Genomic DNA, 20,230 nt, shown 5'->3' on the forward strand with positions numbered 1-20,230 from the left:
GAAGTTGAGCCCCTATAATTGGTACCCAAGCCCACCCAACACACTGTCTACCCTTAGGAAGGATGCAAAAGCCCAAGATGCATCTGTGCAGTGGGTGGGAAAAAAATGTGGGAATAACAGTTTCAGAAAACAAAGTAGAGGTGCTTGGAAAAACTCCCTGCACTTCTGCTTGTGGTTTGCGAACACGTATTGGAGGAAGATATCCCTCAAGAATCTCTTTAGTGAAAAGCAGGTGAAATCCAAACAGGGAACACAACATTATAGACATTGGTATGAAGCAAGAGATAACCTAAGATCAGTTTCAATGGTTAAAGCTGGTGGGTGATTCGCTCAGCAGGGGAGAAAGGGAGAGTAAGTGCAAACAAAGGACGGCAGAGGAACTGCACGCAGAAATAATACCCTCACTCAAACCCACGATACAAAAAAATTATACTTCTCACATAAATACAGAGCTGCACCTGGCCCAAAGTCCTCAGATGCCAATATTCTGTAAAATACAATTCGAAACCTCTGACCAGGAGAATTTTTCAAACATATTTCCTTTGTGGGCTGTTTTAGCATAAAAAAAAGTTCCATGGATTACTTTTGCTTGCCACTGGGAAGAAAAATGAAGAAAAAGAAAACCACCACAGAATTAATGGAAAGTACATCACTACTTCTGAGGAGATGCCAATAAGATGATATTTGCTTTAAATCAATTATGTAAGAAAATAGAAAAGAACTGAATAAAGCTTTCAAATGTATAGATTATATTATATAGATGAATTATAGTATATTATATAGATGAATACTATAAGTAATATATGACATTAAAGCCTTGGACCATCTGCAGAGCTACCATGAACTATATCTCAAGAAGTAAGTCTCTGATGAGTGCACTTCATTCTTAGGAAATGACAGGCCCCACAGATAATATAAGATCTAACTTATTTTCAAAGAATGTTTCATGAAGGTATATCTTGATAACTAAAGAATTATGTATATAATTGTAGGTCTCAACGGGGCTCATACTAGAAAGATATCTACTTTCTCTATGAAAAGTCAATGATTCAAGAATATTAAATCATCAGTAAAAATTAAGCAGGTATTTATTGGACATGTTCTGGCAGCTGACATTTGCAGTTCACCTTCCTATAATAAAGCGAGAAAAAAATCAATAAAACCCAACAACCTCCAGTGAATCAGAGAAATTCAATTTACTTAACAGCATCTTGAAGGAAACATTGTGCATTTGGAGACTGTCAGTCTCACTGCCATAAACTGTTGAGCTTCATTTTATCTAAAGAATTAGATTGTTCAAGACAAACAAAATTTTAAATTAACCAGATTAAACAAAGGGCAATTCAACACCTCCAGGTCTCTGACATCAAATGCCCCTGACATTATTATGAAAGAACAAACTATTCCAAAATTCTGAGGCATTTCAAAAACTGGGTACTTTCTCAAAGTTCAGCTAGTTTCCTGAGTTGGTTTTCTTCCCTTGAGGCTCTTTCTATGCAAGAATGAGATGAGTCTGAAAAAATGCAATTTGGCCCCATGACTGCATTCTTGATTTTTCACTATGTCCTAAAGCAAACAAATCCTAAAAGCTCTAGGACGGCAAAAGATACCAGCAATTGCTACCAGTAACTACAAAACAGAAAACCCAATACCAGAAGATGTAAACCGAAAAATAAAAATCAGAGGCAACTGGTAATTTCTATTGAAGGTAGTGATTCTCATCTCCTGCACAGATGTTCAACTTCCTTTTCTGATATTCATATATTCACTCTCTTTCCCTCCATCCTTCACTCCCTCCCTTCCTCTGTGTGTGCTCGGGGCTGGTAGGGATGGCGATGTCTGTCCTTCTTTCTTTACATCCACATCAAAGGCACATCAGAGGCACACACATAAAGCACTCTCAGGAAAGTTTTTGAAGTCTTTGAACCTTGTCTTCAGCAAACTCTTCCGGGTAAACTGAAGGAGAGGTAAACATTTCCGGGAAGACTTTGGTAGACTTCTATGACAATCTTTTCTCAGACCAAAATTCCGTTTCAGTGATCAAGTCATTTGGGGGAAATGCTTTGACTTTTTATTGGAAAATACAATCTGAGTATCAGTATGTAAAAAAACATTCAAATATATAAATAATTCCTTTGTGGGTAGTGACCCTGCAAATTAATAACACAGACCCATTTGGAAAGGAAAACTAGAAATCTTCCCAAGATCTGGGTAGGTAACTAGCAAAGAAGAGAGCGCAGGTTTTAAGACACACAAAACCTGGTGTGTTTGTGAAGGAGAGGGGCAAGCCACACAGAGAACTCACTTCTGAGTCTCTCTGATAAAGGCAAGATGTCAGTCCACACCTAAATGACAGCAGAGAAGCGTTTCTAGAAGTTTACTATTAATATGACAATGGGTCACTTTTTTATGCAAGAATTCATTAAGTATTCATCACTCCTACAAATAGCTAAGCAAAAATATTTGTTCCAAAATGCTCAGTAATATTAGAAAGAGGAGGGCCGATTCTAGGCATTCTCTGTCAAATTCACATGATACATGAAGTTTAACATCCTGTGTACAGAAGTTCTGCACAGGGAGACTAAACGTATATAAACACTTTCTTATCAATACATTCTTGGCATCTGAGTCCAGGTTTGGACGTCTATTCTCTTGTGCTGTTAACCAGACTAGCTATGGGTGTTCATGCAGAATTAGATTATTTTAGGAGGGTAGAAAATTGAAGGTTGGAATAAGGGGAAGGGAAGCTACATTGATAGGAATGGCTGAACATTGGTTGGGTGGCTCAGTCACCAGCCGGTTTCTGACTCCAAGGAACACAGTGGCTTGCTTGGTAATCATTCCTTTCTGTATTATGAAAGAGAGTCAAAAGAGGTCCTCCTCCAAGTGAAAGTATGTGCAGAAGTGAAAATACTACTCAAGATTCATGGACCACAACCTTGATTTCAGACCCGTAAAATAATCTCCCCATCCTCAATACACATGCAACAGTGTTAAGGTTACCTGGAAGGATCAGAGAGACTCCAAAACAACCAAAATTTGAGAAGCACTTAGGTTCTTTACATTATCTCATTTAAGCCTCATAACATCCTTGTGCGACATGTAGTAGTTTTGAAGTCAATATATTCTGTTGATATCGATCAAGATTTCCTTTTCTTCTTTATGTAAATTAAACACACATATGCAAAGTAACCCTACATATTTCCAAAGGATGCATGCATAATTAAGACGATAGAGCACACATATCATAGAGGATGGCTTTCGGAAGGGGGAAGGAGTGCACATAACATATAATGTTAGCAAAATGCTTTATTAATGATTATGAAATTCATCCCAATAGAATTCCCATTTTACAGATAAGAAAACCAGTAGTTTTGAGAGGTTAAGAAACTTGTACAAAGGCATTTGGCTAAAAAGTGTTGGTTCCAGGAATGCAAGCCATTTTCTGACTCGTTAAGCTTTACTTAAACTCCTAACACTGATGTACTGGACTAGAATTCAACACTGTTAAATCAAAAAAGGAGACTTCACAGAAACATCTTGTCAAATGGAAGGTCACATCAGCCCTTTCACTCACCAATGTGTGCATGCCAGACAAACTGGATGGGCACTTCAAAATCATTTTCTTCAACACAACAAACCCTAAATTAAGTTCAGTGAACCCTTACTAGGGCCTGACTCCGTTCAAACCACTCTGCTTTGGATTCTGGGTTCTAAACATTTCTAAGTCAATGATTTGCCTAATTTCAAGCAATTATGCTGATGTAGTAACCTATGAAGTGTACAGACCCATTATTTTAATCACTTTTATTTTATTTTATTTTTTTTTGCGGTACGCGGGCCTCTCACTGTTGTGGCCTCTCCCGTTGCGGAGCACAGGCTCCGGACGCGCAGGCTCAGCGGCCATGGCTCACGGGCCCAGCCACTCCGCGGCATGTGGGATCTTCCCAGACCGGGGCACGAACCCGTGTCCCCTGCATCGGCAAGCGGATTCTCAACCACTGCGCCACCAGGGAAGCCCTATAATCACTTTTAGATAAATAATCCCAATAAAGGATTCTCCTAGTCCTCAAGTATAAATATCTTTAGAATATATTCTATAAGAAATTGAAATTCAGATACACCATATTTCTTGGTCAAGGTCTCCACATGGAAGCTTGAGTTGAAATAGATTACAAATGTAAAGGAACAATGATTTAATAGGAAAGCCAAAGAGAAAGGTTAGGAGATATTTAGGAGATGGATAGGAATTGGAACATTTTAAAATTACAAAAATGCTGGCATTAATTATGATCCTAAGATGGGATTCAGCACAACAGGCAAAAGGTTATCAAATACCAGCTTATTCTGATTGATAGCTGATAAAGTTTTTTCTCTCTTCCTTATAACTTTGGATGGGGGCTGGGGGGAGCTATATGTCTACAAAGGTTTCAAATGTTGTCTCCTACCTAAACAGATACTAACACTCCTCTTTAAATAGAAGGCATTCTTTTCTGTTACTCACATTTATGGCTGGTCTAGAGTCTATTCTTTGGTTGCCAAAGTTTGGGACAAGTTATATAAACTTGTTATTGAAGCATTCTAGGAAATACACAACCACAAGTCTGGGAGGAAGCTGCAGAGTAGACTTGGCTTTCGTAAAACTGTACTTTACTGACACCCACCAGGGCCAAAATTGAAGTTCCCACTTGATGAGTCATTGGTTCCATATCTTTGGAAGCATGGCGTATGAAGAATTCTTTTCAAACCGCTGACTGCTTCCTCAGCTTCTGAACATCTGTGTTGCTCTGTTCCCATGACCACTTTTATTTTGTATTTTGCCAGCTGAAGATTAATTCAAATCAAAAGGCAATTCATCATGCTCAGTTTTCTCCACATTTATTTCATTGGTAAGGGAATTACTGCCAGAGAGTACAGTCATGTGGCCTCATAATTCCTGGGCCTAGGTAAGAGGAGGTATGTTTGTTATTCCTTACAAACAGATGTAAGGAAAAAAGGAGACATCTTGTTTGTTTCACCTGGTTTTCAGTACATTGTAGGATCCTATCATTCTCTTTGCCTTTTAAACCCTAACTTTTGCCCTAGTCACCAATTTAAAAAAATGGCCTCTCCTTACCCCGCAACTAAAAGAGCACAAAAAAACACTCAAACTCAGTTTTAAAGTCCAGTTCAGAGTTTCTCAGGCTCATGGGGGCACAGTGTGTGTGTGTTTGTGTGTGTGTGCACGCGCGCGTGTGCTTTAATATTTCACAGCTTGCCTACATCTGAAAAAAATTCAAAAAACATAAATGGGGGGTTGGCTTTCTAAAGTCGCTAGTTTTTAGCTATGTTAAAATGCTGTGACAGTATTCTGAACATGTCAAATGCCTTCAACATTTCCTGCTGAAGGAATTTTGACCTCTTCCTGCACTCCCACAGCTCTCCACTGTCAACAGGGTTTTTATTTGCAGCAGAGAAAGGCAGAGGCTGGCCCTGATCTGGGCTGGTAACTCTGAGCACATTCCCAGAACTGATCAAAAATAGACGCACACAAAGATGGAGACTCATGGGATAAACTTTTCATCATAAATAAATAAATCCAAGTAAAATATCAATGGATATTGGTTATAAATCATTTTACCTTGGGGAAAAAAAAGAAGAGAAAATGGGAGCCAAATAAAGATTTTTTTAAATGCCCAAATGCCCCCAAAACAAAAAAATCATGTCAAATTCAGTTAAAAATAGACACCAGAAACTTCTTTATACAATTGACTTTGTTCTTGCAACATATGCACAAGAATATCTTCCAGGGATCACAGTCAGAGACAAGTAAGGCTACAGACAGACTGTCCCTGAAAAGGGCCTCATCAATCTTTGTTTGGTAAAGGTACCCTGACTCTTTCCATCTCTCCTTCTGTTAAAATTGTATATTGATTTTTCATCGATGAATTGAATGTATCCTATATTTCCACAGGATGTCATTTTTTCTCTTGTCACTCAAAGGTGGTCAAAGCTGTCACTTCTGTAACGCAGAATTACCCAGGAAGCCCCCTACCAGCAATTAACCAGAAGAGAAGCAAATAGAACAATAAGAGGATGATGCCTGAGACACACAAGGTATCACAGAGAGGACCAGGAAAAAACCCAAACCAAGGAGTTGTGACCCACTTTCTGTAGGGTCTTTAAAGAACAAGATCTACTCTGCACCCTACGTTCACTTTCATGGGCTCATTAATCCATGTCATATAAAGCTGTATCTTATACTCCATGGAAAGCCAAGTCTTAAACGGAATCAGTGAAATCTACTTACTGTAATACACCATCACTTGGCTGAGAAAGTGTGGGGACGGAGTGGCAGGGTAATTCACAGCAATTGCTACCCAGGAAGCTAAAAGAAGCTGCTGGAGATACAATGAAATGCAAGGTCTCCAATCAGCTATGCTCTGATGGAATGTTACAGATACAATATTTCATATTCATGGACCACTGGGGAACAGAGCCCACAAGAAGACCCATCTTGGCATGCATCCATCCAGATGGGTCAGAACTGTGTGTGAGTGACAAAGAACTGGCTGTTGTAATTTTGTGAAGATGAAGAAGAAAGTATCTTTGATACATACAGCTTTGTGGAAGCTACCTAGCTATAACAAGATGAGGAAAATCAACATAATTCTTCTCTCATCTCTCATGCTCTCTTCTGATAAAAGCTAAGAACCCGGGTAGAAGTAACAGACTTCCAAAATAAAAGAAGCAGTCAGCCCTGATATTCAGCCACAGGCAGCACCAGCCCAACTGTTCATGGTCGGCACCTATTTTGAGAGACAGGTATTATGAGATATTGTCAATAACAGTTGTGCCTCAACTAAGGGATGACAAAAACCTTAGAAGTATGAAGCAAAGGGGAGAATAGGAGAAGCTAGGTATTTCAAGGGTTTATATTTTGCTAATAGTGAAAAAGGAAGTATAGTCTATCATTAAGTACTAGAGATAACAATTGAAAAGTGTAGCCAACAAAATCAAGGATAAGGACATTAGTTTAAAAAAATCTTAAGAAATAGATCTAGAGAGAAAAAAAGAAGTGGCACATTTGAGAGGAAAATGGTAAAAATAAGAGCTGTCAGGACAACAGAATTAAGGGATAAAAAGGTTACTGGAAGAGATAAAATTTTACGAAGGTTTTAACAAGTAAAGGGTTAATTTCAAGTAAAATTTAAAAATATTAAGAAATGTTTTTTTAAATTAAGACATTAAAAAATTTTTAAAATAAGACCACCATCAAAACCCCAATGGGTAAGTGGGTAAGAGATTCAAAAATTTAATGAAAGAGGAAATAAAGTAAAAAAAAAAAAAACAACATCCCACAAAACCATTGCTAATGACTAAAGAAATACAAATGAATGGAATTATACCAGCGAATATTTCAGCAAAACTTTTTTAAGGGGTCTTCAGGGATGGCGCGTAGAAAATAAGTAAACTCATTCATTGCTGATGACATTATAAATAGCACTTATCTGGAGAGATATTTGCCAATGAGAAGACAGTAAATATGTTCAGTGACGCCCCAGTTGTTATTTATCTACGGATAAATCTACGGATAAATTTTTTAAAATGTGTAGGACACACTGAAAACTAACTGTAAACAACTTCAAAGCTTGTAAATGGGGGAAAGCCATGTATATTACAGTATAATTGATATAACTGAATATTATGCTGTAACTAAGAGGATAAATCAGATTTTTAAAAATGTGGAGATTTACAAAATCATTAAAAGTAGAAATATATATGCAAAATATACATATGTATGCATACATCTACTGAAGTTGTATAGAAATTACTTAAACTTTCTTTCCCTTCCAGTTTTATTGAGATATAATTAACATATAGCACTGCATAAGTTTCAGGTGTGCAGCATAATGATTTGACGTACATACATCATGAAATGACGACCACAATAAATTTAGAAAACATCCATCCTCTCATCTAGATACAAAATAAAAGTAAAACGAAAAAAATTTTTCCCCATGATGAGAACTCTTAGGATTTACTCTTAACAACTTTCACGTACAACATAACAGCAACGTTGCTTATATTTACCATGTTGTACATTATAATGCTAGTACTTATTTAACTTATAACTAACTGGAAGTTTGACCCTTTTGACCACCTTCATCCAATCCCCCCTCTCCCCACCTTCCACCTCTGGTAACCACAAATTTGATCTCTTTTTCTATGAGTTTGTCTGCTTTGAAGTATAATTGACCTACAACACTATGTTAGTTCCTGGTGCACAACACAGTGATTTGATATTTCTATACATTAAAAAATGATCACCATGATAGGTCTAGTTACCATCTGTCACCATACAAAGATACTATGTTATTATTGACTGTATTCCCCACAATGTACATTTCATACCTGTGACTATTTTGTAACTGGAAGTTTGTACCTCTGAACCTCCCTCATCTATTTCTCTTATACCCCCTCCTCCTCCCCTCTAGTAACTACTTATTTATTCTCTGTATCTATGACTCTGTTTCTGTTTGGTTTTGTTTGTTCATTTGTTTTTTAGATTACACATATAAGTTAAATCATATGGTATTTGTCTTTCTCTGTCTAACTTATTTCACATAGCATAATAACTTCTGGGTCCATCCATGTCGTCGCAAATGGCAAGAGTTCATTATTTTTTATGGCTGAGTAATATTCCATTGTGTGTGTGTATACACACACATACATATACATATATTTATATATACACATACATATATATACACACATATATGTATATATACACACATATATACATATATACACACACACACACACACACACACACACACACACTACATCTTCTTTATCCTTTCATCTTTTGATGGTCATTTAGGTTCTTTCCATATCTTGGCTATCATAAATAATGATGCAGTGAAGATAAGGATGATTATCTTTCTGAATTAGTGTCTTCCTTTTCTTCAGATAAATACCCAGAAGTAGAACTGCTGGAGCCTACAGTAGTTCTAGTTTTAATTTTTTGAGGAACTTCCATAGTGTTTTCCATAGTGGCTGCACCAATTTACATTTCCACCAACAGTGCATGAGGGTTCCCTTTTCTTCACAACCTCGCCATCAGTTGTCTTTTGTTGTCTCTTTGTTAACAGCTATTCCGACAGGCGTGAGGTGATATTTCACTGTGGTTTTGATTTGCATTGCCCTGATGATTAGTGATGTTGAGTATCTTTTCATGTGTCTGTTGGTCATCTGTAGGTCTGCTTTGGAAAAATGACTATTCAGGACTTCTGCCCGTTTTTAATCCAGTTGTTTTTTTGATGTTGTTAACCCCTTATCAGATATATTGTTTGCAAATCTCTTCTCCCATTCAGTAGGCAGCCTTTTCATTTTACTGATAGTTTCCTTTGCTGTGCAAAAGCTTTTTAGTTTGATATAGTCCCATTTGCTCATTTTTGTTTTTGTTTACCTTGCCCAAGGAGACAGATGCAAAAAAATATTGCCAAGACGGATGTCAAAGAATGTACCACCTATGTTTTCTTCTATGGTTTCAGGTCTTACATTTAAGTCTTTAAGCCATTTTGAGTTTATTTTTGTATAGAGTGTGAGAAAGTTACCAAAATTACTTTTAAATTTATAAATATTATGCTGCCATTAAAAAGATATATATACACACATATATGTATATATAAAGAAATATGGAGAAGTATTTACAAAAATATTAAAAGTCAAAAGATACATACATACACGCATAATATACTGCAATTATATATACTTATTTTTGTAAGTTTGAAACAGAAGGGAGCACAAAGAAATGAAACTAGTTGTGGCATCTGGAATGTTTATTATGGGTAAATATTTTTATAATTACGATTCAATTTTCCCCTCTTTTTTATTATATAGGTAGATTTAAGAGAACCCAGAGAAAAGCGTTTTCCAGTCGACATATTCTAGACTGTAAGAAACCCCAGAAGAAATTATGAGTTTTTAGACCTAGACTGCACAGAAAGGGAGTTATGAAAGATCACTCATATTTGACTTGTATAAGAATCCCTCTCAGTGAGAAAATATTCAAGACAAAACTCAGCCCTTAAAATTTTCCTTTCTCTCTAGAAATATGTGACTCTAAAACTGATGAGTGTAATACTCGATGGTGGTAGATCTGATGTCTCTGCAGAGAGAGAATTCTTCTCACTGGCAATGAGCAAACTTATGTGCGTAACAATTACATATAAACGTACACACACATATATACATACACATGCACTATACATTCACACACACACTCAGTGAATGGCAACCTTTTAAGGTAAATAGGCATTGTTGGATAATAGAGTGTATATTCGGGAGAGCTTTTCTGAAAGTGTCAGAGCTCCATGTCATGCCTCTCCCTGCCCTAGCCACTGGCTTAGGGCTTTGACCTTGCTGTTCTTCCCATCTAGAACACTATTTTCCTCATATAGTCACACGGCCCAGCCAGAAGTTATATGAAAAATATTAAACAACTGGCATACTTTTGGGAAACAACCAATTAGTCCAAACATCTGGCCAAGCAGAAGGATGCTGGGTGTAAAATCTGTAAAGCTATACAGGCGCCTCCCCACGGGATACCAGCCTCCGTGCCCTCACTCCCTTCAGATCTGGGCTCAAATATCATCTCTTGGAGAGGTATTCCCTGAGAGCCCTATCTAAAGGAGCATCCCAGCCATTATCTTGTGACCCTACCTTCCTTTTCTTTCCAATAGCATTTATCACTACCTGCCAATGTATATTATGTATTTCTCTGTCAAACTTTCTATTGTCTGTATTTCTCCTATTATGTAAGTTACAAGAGGGCAGGGGCCTTGCCTGCTCTTCTCAAGGCTTCCTGTGATCTCCACTTGCTAAATCCAATGGTCAATTCTTACTTCTCATCTTCGAGTTCTCATGAGCAGTTGACCACCCTTTCTTCTTTGAACCCCTTCCCCCCTAAGCTCTAGAACACCAAGAGAGCTTATGCTGCTTCTCAATCACCCTCTCATCTCCCTGACCTCTAAGACTGGTTGGAGCACCCCTGGGCTCAGTCCTTGGTGTTCTTAGCAAGAACCACAGCTTTAAATAACACCTATATGCTGATGACTCCCAAATTTCGACCTTCAGCCTGAGTTCTAGACTCATCTATCCAATTGTTTGCTTGTCATCTCCCCTGGATGTCGAACAGGCATGGCAAACTTGTCTCAAATGCAACTCCTTGCTTACCACCCCCAAAAACATGTGCTTCTTAAATCCTCCCTAGCTCAGTTAATATTCATTTTTCTGGTCAGACCAAAAACCTTAATCTCATCTTTGATACTACTCTTTCCCCCATGCTCCACATCTGGTCTGTTAACAAAATGTGTTGATTCTTCCTTCAAACGATATCCAGAATCCTATCTCTTCGCATCACCTCCATTTCCACCATTCTGGCCCGAGCTGGCATTATATCTTCTGTGTATTATTGCAAAAGCCTCTTAAATGATCTCCTTGCTTCTCTCCTTGTTCTTTTCAATTTATAACAGCACCAGAGCCAGGATGCTTTTGTTAAAACATTTAAGTCAGATCATGTCATTCCTTTACTCAAAACCATCCCAGGGCTTCCATGTCACCTTGATGTCATTAGTCTAAAGGCTCATCTTGTCCTGGCTCCTTGTTATCTCTCTGACCTCACCTGTCACTGCTTCACCAACCACACTGGGCTCCCCTCTGTGCCTCAGACAACTCAGACATGCTGCTGCCTCAGGGCCTTTGCACTTCGTTCTTCTGCCTGGAATGCTATTCTCCAGATACTCACCTGGATGGCTTCTTCATATTACTCAAAGTCACTTCCTTAGTGAAGTCTTACCCAGCCCGTCTACCTAAATTTGAACTTTTCTAGACTATATCACTTATGTAATATTTACTCGGATTCCATTTCCAGTACGCCTAGTTTAAAGCATTTTAATGGGATTGACGAGGCTTGAGGAGAATGCACAGGCCAGATCACAAGAGCCCTGGTGAGCCAAGCAAAGCTTTGACCTTTCCTGGAAGGTGGTGAGGAACCAGCAAAGGCTGTTAAGCAGAGATGTGATACCATCATAGTGGTGTTTAAAAGTCATTATTTTGGTAGTGCTGATTTTTTAAACGAAGCAAGGGAATATCAAACTCTGGCATAAAAAGGAGACCAACAGAATTTTATTGGAGATTTCATGCAACACTAAAATCTTTCTTAGTCAAATAGCTTCCATTTCTATTCATTACTCTATGACAACCTTATACTTTAGTGGTTATGTTCACCGAATCCATTTCACAGGAACTGACGACCTTCAAATTCTTCAACCACTTGGGACTTCACATTAACTTTTCCCCGTAATACTCAAAGTTACAAATATTAAACAATCAGAAACCCCTAAATAAAGCAAGATTTCACATTAACAGGAAAACCTTTAAATATTAAGAAGTATGATAAAATTCTAAGTGACGTGAGCCCACCTGTGGCATGCTGGGAGGGAGCCTATTTCCCCTCTAAAGGAACAGATTCTATTCAACTCCAGCAAATCATTGCCAGACTCCTCTCTTTTCCAAAGAAAAGCCAAAATTCAGATGTTTATATGAAATCTCCGAAGTTTTGAAATATTGACATGAAATCAAACCTTCCCACAATCGCATTCAACTCTAGCTGTGGCAATTTTTGCCATCTGATTTGGGAGCCTGTGATACCCTTTCAGTCATTTACTTACTTGCTAGCCATTCTATGCCTCAGTTTCCTTAACTGTAAAACTTGGATAATACCACCACCACCTAATAAGATTGCCGTTAGGAATAAACTAAATCATAAATGCAAAGTGTTTCGTCTAGTGCATGTTCTATAGTAAGTCCTCAAAAAAGTGACTATTCTCATGATCAGTTTTCCACTGAAAATAAACACTTGGCATCTGCCCACCTAGAAATCACCAAAGCTTCTGGGTCAACTGAGAACATATCCTGATACACACTCAGTGGAGATCACTCTTCTGAGGGCTGTGCAAATAGGCAAGGAAAATAAGCAGGGTACCTGCCTTTGCCAGTAAAACTAGAATGAAGAAGCAGAGTAAATGAGCATTAGGCCAACTTAAGGACATGCACCAAAATTCATGAAATGGATATTAGCAAAACAATATGTAAAGCTGAGAATCTGAAGACAAGGGAGCAATGTGAGTTGGTGGATTACGAGGCAGGGCTGGGTGTGGGATGAGTCCATACTGAGTAGCTTCCTTAGGAAAATGAATGTTTAGGCAGGTTTCAAAACAGGACAAGAGATGATATTTAAATTGGTGGATATAATGGAAAAGAAAAGTGATGAGGAAGTGAAGGAAGATTTCATGGAAGTCATACAAGTGTGTCAGCGTGCATATGAGAAAGGCTTCCCTGGCTGGAGCAGAGCTCTGGAAAGGGAAGAAGGGTCTTCGGCATTTGGCTATGAGGGGTAGGCATGAGAAGAGATTAAATCTGTCAACAGTGATAAAAATGAAAAAGAAAATGAGATAGATGACCCAGCCTCCTTTCCTCTGCTAAAGCTGCCTCTTCAAAATGCTCTCTCCCTCCAAAGGGAGCTGTGTTGAAAATGTGGTCCCTGTAAGAGCACATCGAAAGCCCTCTCTCCCCAGGCAGTGGGAAAACTCTGCAAGCACCTGGTCTGTGAGACAACTGAGATGTCCTATATTTATCTACACTTTTTTCCTTCACTCCTTTTAAAAAAATCGCACATGTGCCGTAAAAACCACATAATGACATTTAAGGGAAATATCTCAAGTGAATAAAATTACCTTATTTCCCAAAGCTAACATAATTCTTTTCACTTTTATACTTTCCTGTCTAATTTCTGTCTGTTACGTCTACAGATTTGTCAAGTTATAATCATTGTGTATATTCAATTCCATCGTCTATTTTGTTCATTTGCCACGTAACCGTGTCCCCCAAGTTTCTACATCATGACTTATGTCTGCATACTAGTTCATCAAGTTGATGCCCCCCTAATTTGCTAAAATATCAGGCATTTAAATACTGTCTGTTCGTTTCTGTCAAAGAAAATGCTATGATACCCATTGTTTTGCACAGTTTTGTGCTTTTAAAAAATTCTGTGGGACAATTTCCTCAAGATGAATTCAAAGGAGTGGGATGACTGGGCCAAATGGTATGAGCACTTTAATTTCCCTTTAATTCACCTATATTAAAATGAGTATGGTGGTTGAGAGTCCGCCTGCCGATGCAGGGGACATGGGTTCGTGCCCCGGTCCGGGAAGATCCCACATGCCGCAGAGCGGCTGGGCCCGTGAGCCATGGCCGCTGAGCCTGCGCGTCTGGAGCCTGTGCTCCGCAACGGGAGAGGCCACAGCAGTGAGAGGCCCACGTACCGCAAAAAAAAAAAGAAAAAAAAAATGAGTATGGTTGGATTGTAACTGGCAACTTGGAATGCATAACCAAAGACACTTAGCCTGGAGTGTGATTTATACCAGCTCACACTTCAGTTCTCAAAATGCTCCACGACCTCAAAAGGGTCTGAACACACTAGATATTGGCCATTTAATAGAGTACAATCGAATGTCAGGACATTCCTTTTTTCCTCCCTAACTCCCCCCTACAAAGTTAATGTGCTGCTAGTAAAGACATAAGTAGCCACCTTCTCTCTTTGGATAAATTGCTCACAGATATAATAGTGTGTCTGCAAGCCTTGAAATCTAATAAAGAAGAATTAGCTGCTACTGAGAAAGATGAGTGAGGCCTAGCTGTGAACTGTATTAGGCACTAATATAATAAAAGGATGAGGTGAATGCACACATCAAAGTGAAACTACAAATCATACACAGTACCAGAGAAACTGTGATAACGAAGAATAAAGTCGAGGTTAGAGAACCTGCGACATTTTATACGACACTATTACTTTAAAATACACGTGAGAAAGAAACGTCGAGGTTATTATTATTGAAGAGCACAATGAAAGTGAAACAACTTTGACCACAGCTTTTAGTTGAGCAGTTGGTAATAAAAAATGCTTTGGAAGGAGCAGTGGTAGGTTTTAATAAAGATGGAGGGCCTTGGGAAAAATGACTAAATCTAGCTTCATGCAGGCAAGGTGAGATGAAGATTGGTTAGTTTTTTGGTTAATCTCATCAGGATGAAAGAATCAGCTCTGGAAGTTCTCTAATTTCACTTGACCGGCGGGGGTAATACAACACTATTTATTGCCAGGTGCCCAATGCCATTGGTGGGTGCTGGGCACACCGAGATCACGCCTCTATAGTGACAATGTGCAGATCACAGAATGAGAGCATGATACGCTCTGCTTCTCTTGGCCACCCACTCCATGGACTGGTTAGAAAGTAATCTCTTTAGATATACAGCAATCCCCAAGGAATGTTCAACTTAATGGTGCCCTGCATTTGCCAGTTTATAGGCAGGGTGGCAGCCTCTCTCCATCTGGTCCTCTGGCAACACAATCAGCTCTGGTTCAGGGCATTGGTTTCTTGGTTTTATCTCAAATTACTTTCAAGGGACATTATATGTCAAAGGCGACGTGACGCTATATGATTCCACTTGCAAGAGAGTGGTAGTTTAGATGTTCTGAAGGGCCTTCTCAAATACTAAACAATCAGCACAAAAAAGCTGTATTGCATCTCTGAACTCATAGGATGTAAGAGAAACTTCTCAGGTGAAAATAAAAGATACACCAGGGCTTGAAAAAGTGGTATTTTCCTGACAGCAAATGCTATTGTCAGGGCTACAGTGGGAGACTAGGATGTGAGGCAGGACCAGGGTGGCAGAGGAGAGCCAGAGAGCCCTTGATTAAGCCTGAGATACTGGGCAAGGGCTAAAGTGGCCCTAAGTCAGCAAGTCCTGATGACAAACACAAAGAGTCTCTGGAGAAAAGTAACCTCGACTTAGACCTTCTAGTTTTTCACAGTTAACATCAACCAAATCTGAATTCCACCATGAGTAAGAGTCAGCAGAAATAACAAATAACAGAGTTAGACAACAAGTACTTCATATATTTGAATTAAAAATAACTATAGAATGCTTAAAAAGTTTTTTAAAAATTGAATCCCCCAAATAAGCAAGCAATAGGAGATAAAAAATGATTAGGGGATTGAAAAATGGAACTGTCTGGAAAGAAAATTAAGTATTGAAATAAAAATACTTTGCTGATGGTTTCATCTTGAATATATGAGAAAAAATACTCATCACCACTTACCATCTGAGTCCAATGTATCCTTTCATTGCTTATATTTTTGTCATTTTAATAAACTGTAGAAGAGTAAAGTGATAAAAGGATTCAATGTATCCATTTGATAGCTCCAAGAGAGAGTGAGTTTTATTCTATGAAAAATTAGTAAGATTTCCCTTTGTTTTTCAAAAGAACTCTAAGAAATAATGAGAGTCATAAGCTATTAATACTTACAAATAGTTCAAACTCCTCATAAAAGAAATTCAAATATTAAAATTGGGTACAATGTGCCCTGAGGATTAAATAACCATTTAAATGCAGCTGAAGACAGGATAAGTAAACAGAATAATGGATCAGAAGAAATTACTCAGAATGCAGCACAGAGACCTGGAGATAGAAAATACGCAAAAGAAGTTAGGAGATGTGGAGGACAAACAATAAGATGGTCTAATGTGTATCTAATGAGAGCTTCAAAAAGAGAAACTAAATAGAAAAGAGGCAATATTTGAAGGTATAATGTCTGAGGATTTTCCAAAAGTGATTAAAAAATCCAGAGATACAGGAAGCACACTTTCAAAAATATGATTCAAAAATTCATACTTCAAAAAATGCTTTACTCATACATCCCATGCACAGAGGCACATTTTAAAGAAAACATGGTGCATCTTACGTCAGCATTTACTAAATGCCTGAGTCAGGAACCGCTCTAGGCACTAATTTGCCAGAACAGTTCATTATAATTAAGGTGTTCCTCTCTTTACACAATGGAATTGTCGATCCCAAATTTTGCGTAACTTTTTTTTCTTGAATCATATTTTAAAGGTAATGTAGTATATTGCTATTTTAAAATATCCTATTACATAGCCCTTAATAAAGAGGGGAATCTTTCTATAAAACAAATACTAAGAAATTGTGATTTTCCACACACTACATTTTCTAGAAACAAGATGTAAACACATATCTGTGAAAGCAGCTATTTTTACAGTTGTTGTTAACATAAACTTCAAAATAACACCTAAACACCTGCCCAGGCCCTTAAAATAGAAGGCTGTGGGCTGGTGAGAGAAACATGGCTGAATAGTCAGCACTGACAATCTCCCAAGGTCTTTTTGTACTTGAAAGAGTCTTAGGCTGCCCCTCAGCTCCTTTCTCCTCAGCCTGAGGCCTTTGCAGCACATTTTAAAAACATGCAACAGAGGGAGGAACAACCTTTGCATTCCTCTCTTCCCCTGCACCTAATCCTCAACTCCTCCCTTAGCAGCCAAAGATATGAAGGAGGAAGACAAGGCTCTTCTTCTCAGCTCTCACCCCCTCATACCAGAGATCCCAGGTCTCAGGAAGGGGGTAGAAAACCAGGGCCCATTAAGACTTCTTGGCCTTCCTTCCCTTCCGTACTCCTCATATATCTTTGCATCCCTTTGAAGATCACAGAACACAGGGCCCAGAATTTGACAAAAGAAGAAAATCTACCTATATAAAAGGTATAACTGGATTTTAAAAAAAGTTATGCATGATTCACAACAGTGTAAATTGCTTCAAAAGGAAGGATTGAGCTAAACCTCGACTATCCAAATACTAGCTGTGGGCTCTTGGTAAGTTATTATTTAATCTCTCTGTGTCTCAGTTCCCTTATCTATAAAATGGAAATAAAAACAGTACCCATCTCATAGAGATTTTGTGAAGCGTAAATTAGTACACCATTAGGGTCCACTGTATCCAAATTTAGCTTCTGACTTTGTTTTGAAACAGTAAGTACTTAGAACTTACATATTCCAGTGCCTGGAATATGATAGGCATTCAATAAATGTTAATTTGTACTTTTAAATAATTATATGTTATATCTCAATCATGTTTTACATAATTAAAATTATATGTATGATTTTGTATTACATATAACTTTAAAGTAGTTTAGATAAAGTCTGGAAGGATATAACCAAAATGGCTCATAGTGGTTATCTCTGATTAAGGTTAGGGGTAGATTCCTTCTTTCCCACTTTACTTACGTGAATTGATTCTATTTGTCTGCAATTAATTAGCAATACACTTATAAAAAGAATATACCTGGTTTATCTTCAGATTGTATAAATCTTTTGCCTCTTACTTATAAAAAGAAAAAAATTTCATTAAAAAGCTATCATTTTAGTTTGGTTTCCCCAAATACAAAGATGTTGAAAAATATTATGTTTCCTTACGTGACTAAACTACCTTAGCTTTTATAAATAGCCCAGTATTCTGAAATATTCTTTTCAAAATTACTTTTTTGAAAAACATTATTCTTACAAAAAGACAGTAAAATTTCTTTAGCCAACATGTGTTTGCTCATATCAATGCAAGACTTTCCAAAATCCTTATTGGCTCTAGAGAAAATGTAATTGAACAATATTCCTTAAGTTTCAATACATTTGATGGTGTTGCTGTTATACTCTTTATCAGAACATCACCAAAAAATTTTTTGTTTGCCAACGTGAAATTTGTAGTTTAATTCCATACAGGAAAGAAACAAACATATCACAACCACTGATGTAGGTGTCAAAATTAAGCAGGGATGAAGGGAATACATTGTCCAATTGGAGGCTCACAGAGCCAAAGTGGGTTATTTAATTTGAAAATAATACGGGATTAGGTATCTCAACCATTCAGATTCTCCAGTTGGGTATTTCTAGCCACCCAGACATGACGATGGTGATAGAAGCAACTAATTATAGTTGCTAATCAAGAGTAACAAGGGAGGGGCTTCCCTGGTGGCGCAGTGGTTGAGAGTCTGCCTGCCAATGCAGGGGACACGGGTTCGTGCCCTGGTCCGGGAGGATCCCACATGCCGCGGAGCGGCTGGGCCCGTGAGCCATGGTCACTGAGCCTGCGCGTCCGGAGCCTGTGCTCCGCAACGGGAGAGGCCACAACAGTTAGAAGCCCGCGTACCGCAAAAAAAAAAAAAAAAAAAAAGAGTAACAAGGGAACAGATGACTGAAAACAGATCACTGAAAAATCATTCTATTTGGTTTTAGAATGAAGTTGTGATTCATTTTGCAAATTTGCTCTCATTATTCTGGGAGTAAGCAGTTCAGTCACGTGCAGAGAAATTGAAAGACACTGGTCAGTATTCAATTTCTTTTTTTAAAACCATAAAGCAAATAATTCACACTAAGGTAATTAAGAGCACAATGCTTTTATTTGCTTTCTCTGGATGAGCTTTGACATTGGAAAAGAACCCAGAGAAACAGTCTGCTGATGAATACATCTCTGGTTCTTTAAAACACAGTAAGTGCCCATACAAGCCTGCTGAACAGTCACTGAGCTACTGCAGGCCTCCACCCCACCCTTCCCATGCACCCTTTCCTGCTGACTGCCTCCCAGGGGACTTACTTGCCTGTGTCCTGATAACCGCTCACCCCTACTACATGCATCAGCAGCCCCTTCGACAGAGCCCAACTATTCTGGTATCTGCCCTCCTCTTGGACCTGGCAAGAGTCCAACACCCCTCTCTGGGCATCCTGCCCACCAACAGGACCAAAATCCTTTTCCTCCGAAAGTGGTCGGTGTGCAGACTCAACTTCACTGTGTAGGACATGATAACTCCAAGTGATTTCTCCTAATTAAACCCAACATCACTTATCCTTTGATACAACTGAAATAATTAACTCTAAGCAACAACAGGAAGGCCCTATGGCAGTGATTCCATGAACTACCAGATGAAACAAACCTGTGCACAAAATCAAAGGTACATCGCATCAATAAACTGTGTACACACAATTTGTGTTCTGATCTTGATACGTCAAATAGATGCATTCTTATCAAGATGACTGAACATCTATTTTTCTATATATAGAAGATGTGGTCCTATGGGAAACCTTTGATAACAGGTTTCTTATTATAAAATTACTACATATTCATCGTTTGAGAAATATATAAAGGAGGAAGAAAAGGAGAAAGGGGAGAAGTAGAGGGAAGAGGAGAGGGAGGAAAACTCTTAATCTCACCATCCAGGGATAATACCGTGAATATTTTGGTGGTTTTTTAAAATTGAGACTATTATATACCTTCTGATTTTTAGTC

General features: G+C 38.3%; 1 protein-coding gene across 1 annotated transcript in view; it reads right to left on the reverse strand.

The window, feature by feature from the left end:
* The window catches only part of RNF150 (ring finger protein 150), a gene marked incomplete at its 5' end in the record, with an annotated part of 246,768 nt that overhangs the window by 161,168 nt on the left and 65,370 nt on the right, over positions 1–20,230 (reverse strand). The window lies entirely within an intron of this gene.

Source organism: Grampus griseus (genome assembly GCF_964374135.1).
Source record: "Grampus griseus genome assembly, chromosome: 4".
Lineage (NCBI taxonomy): Eukaryota > Metazoa > Chordata > Mammalia > Artiodactyla > Delphinidae > Grampus > Grampus griseus.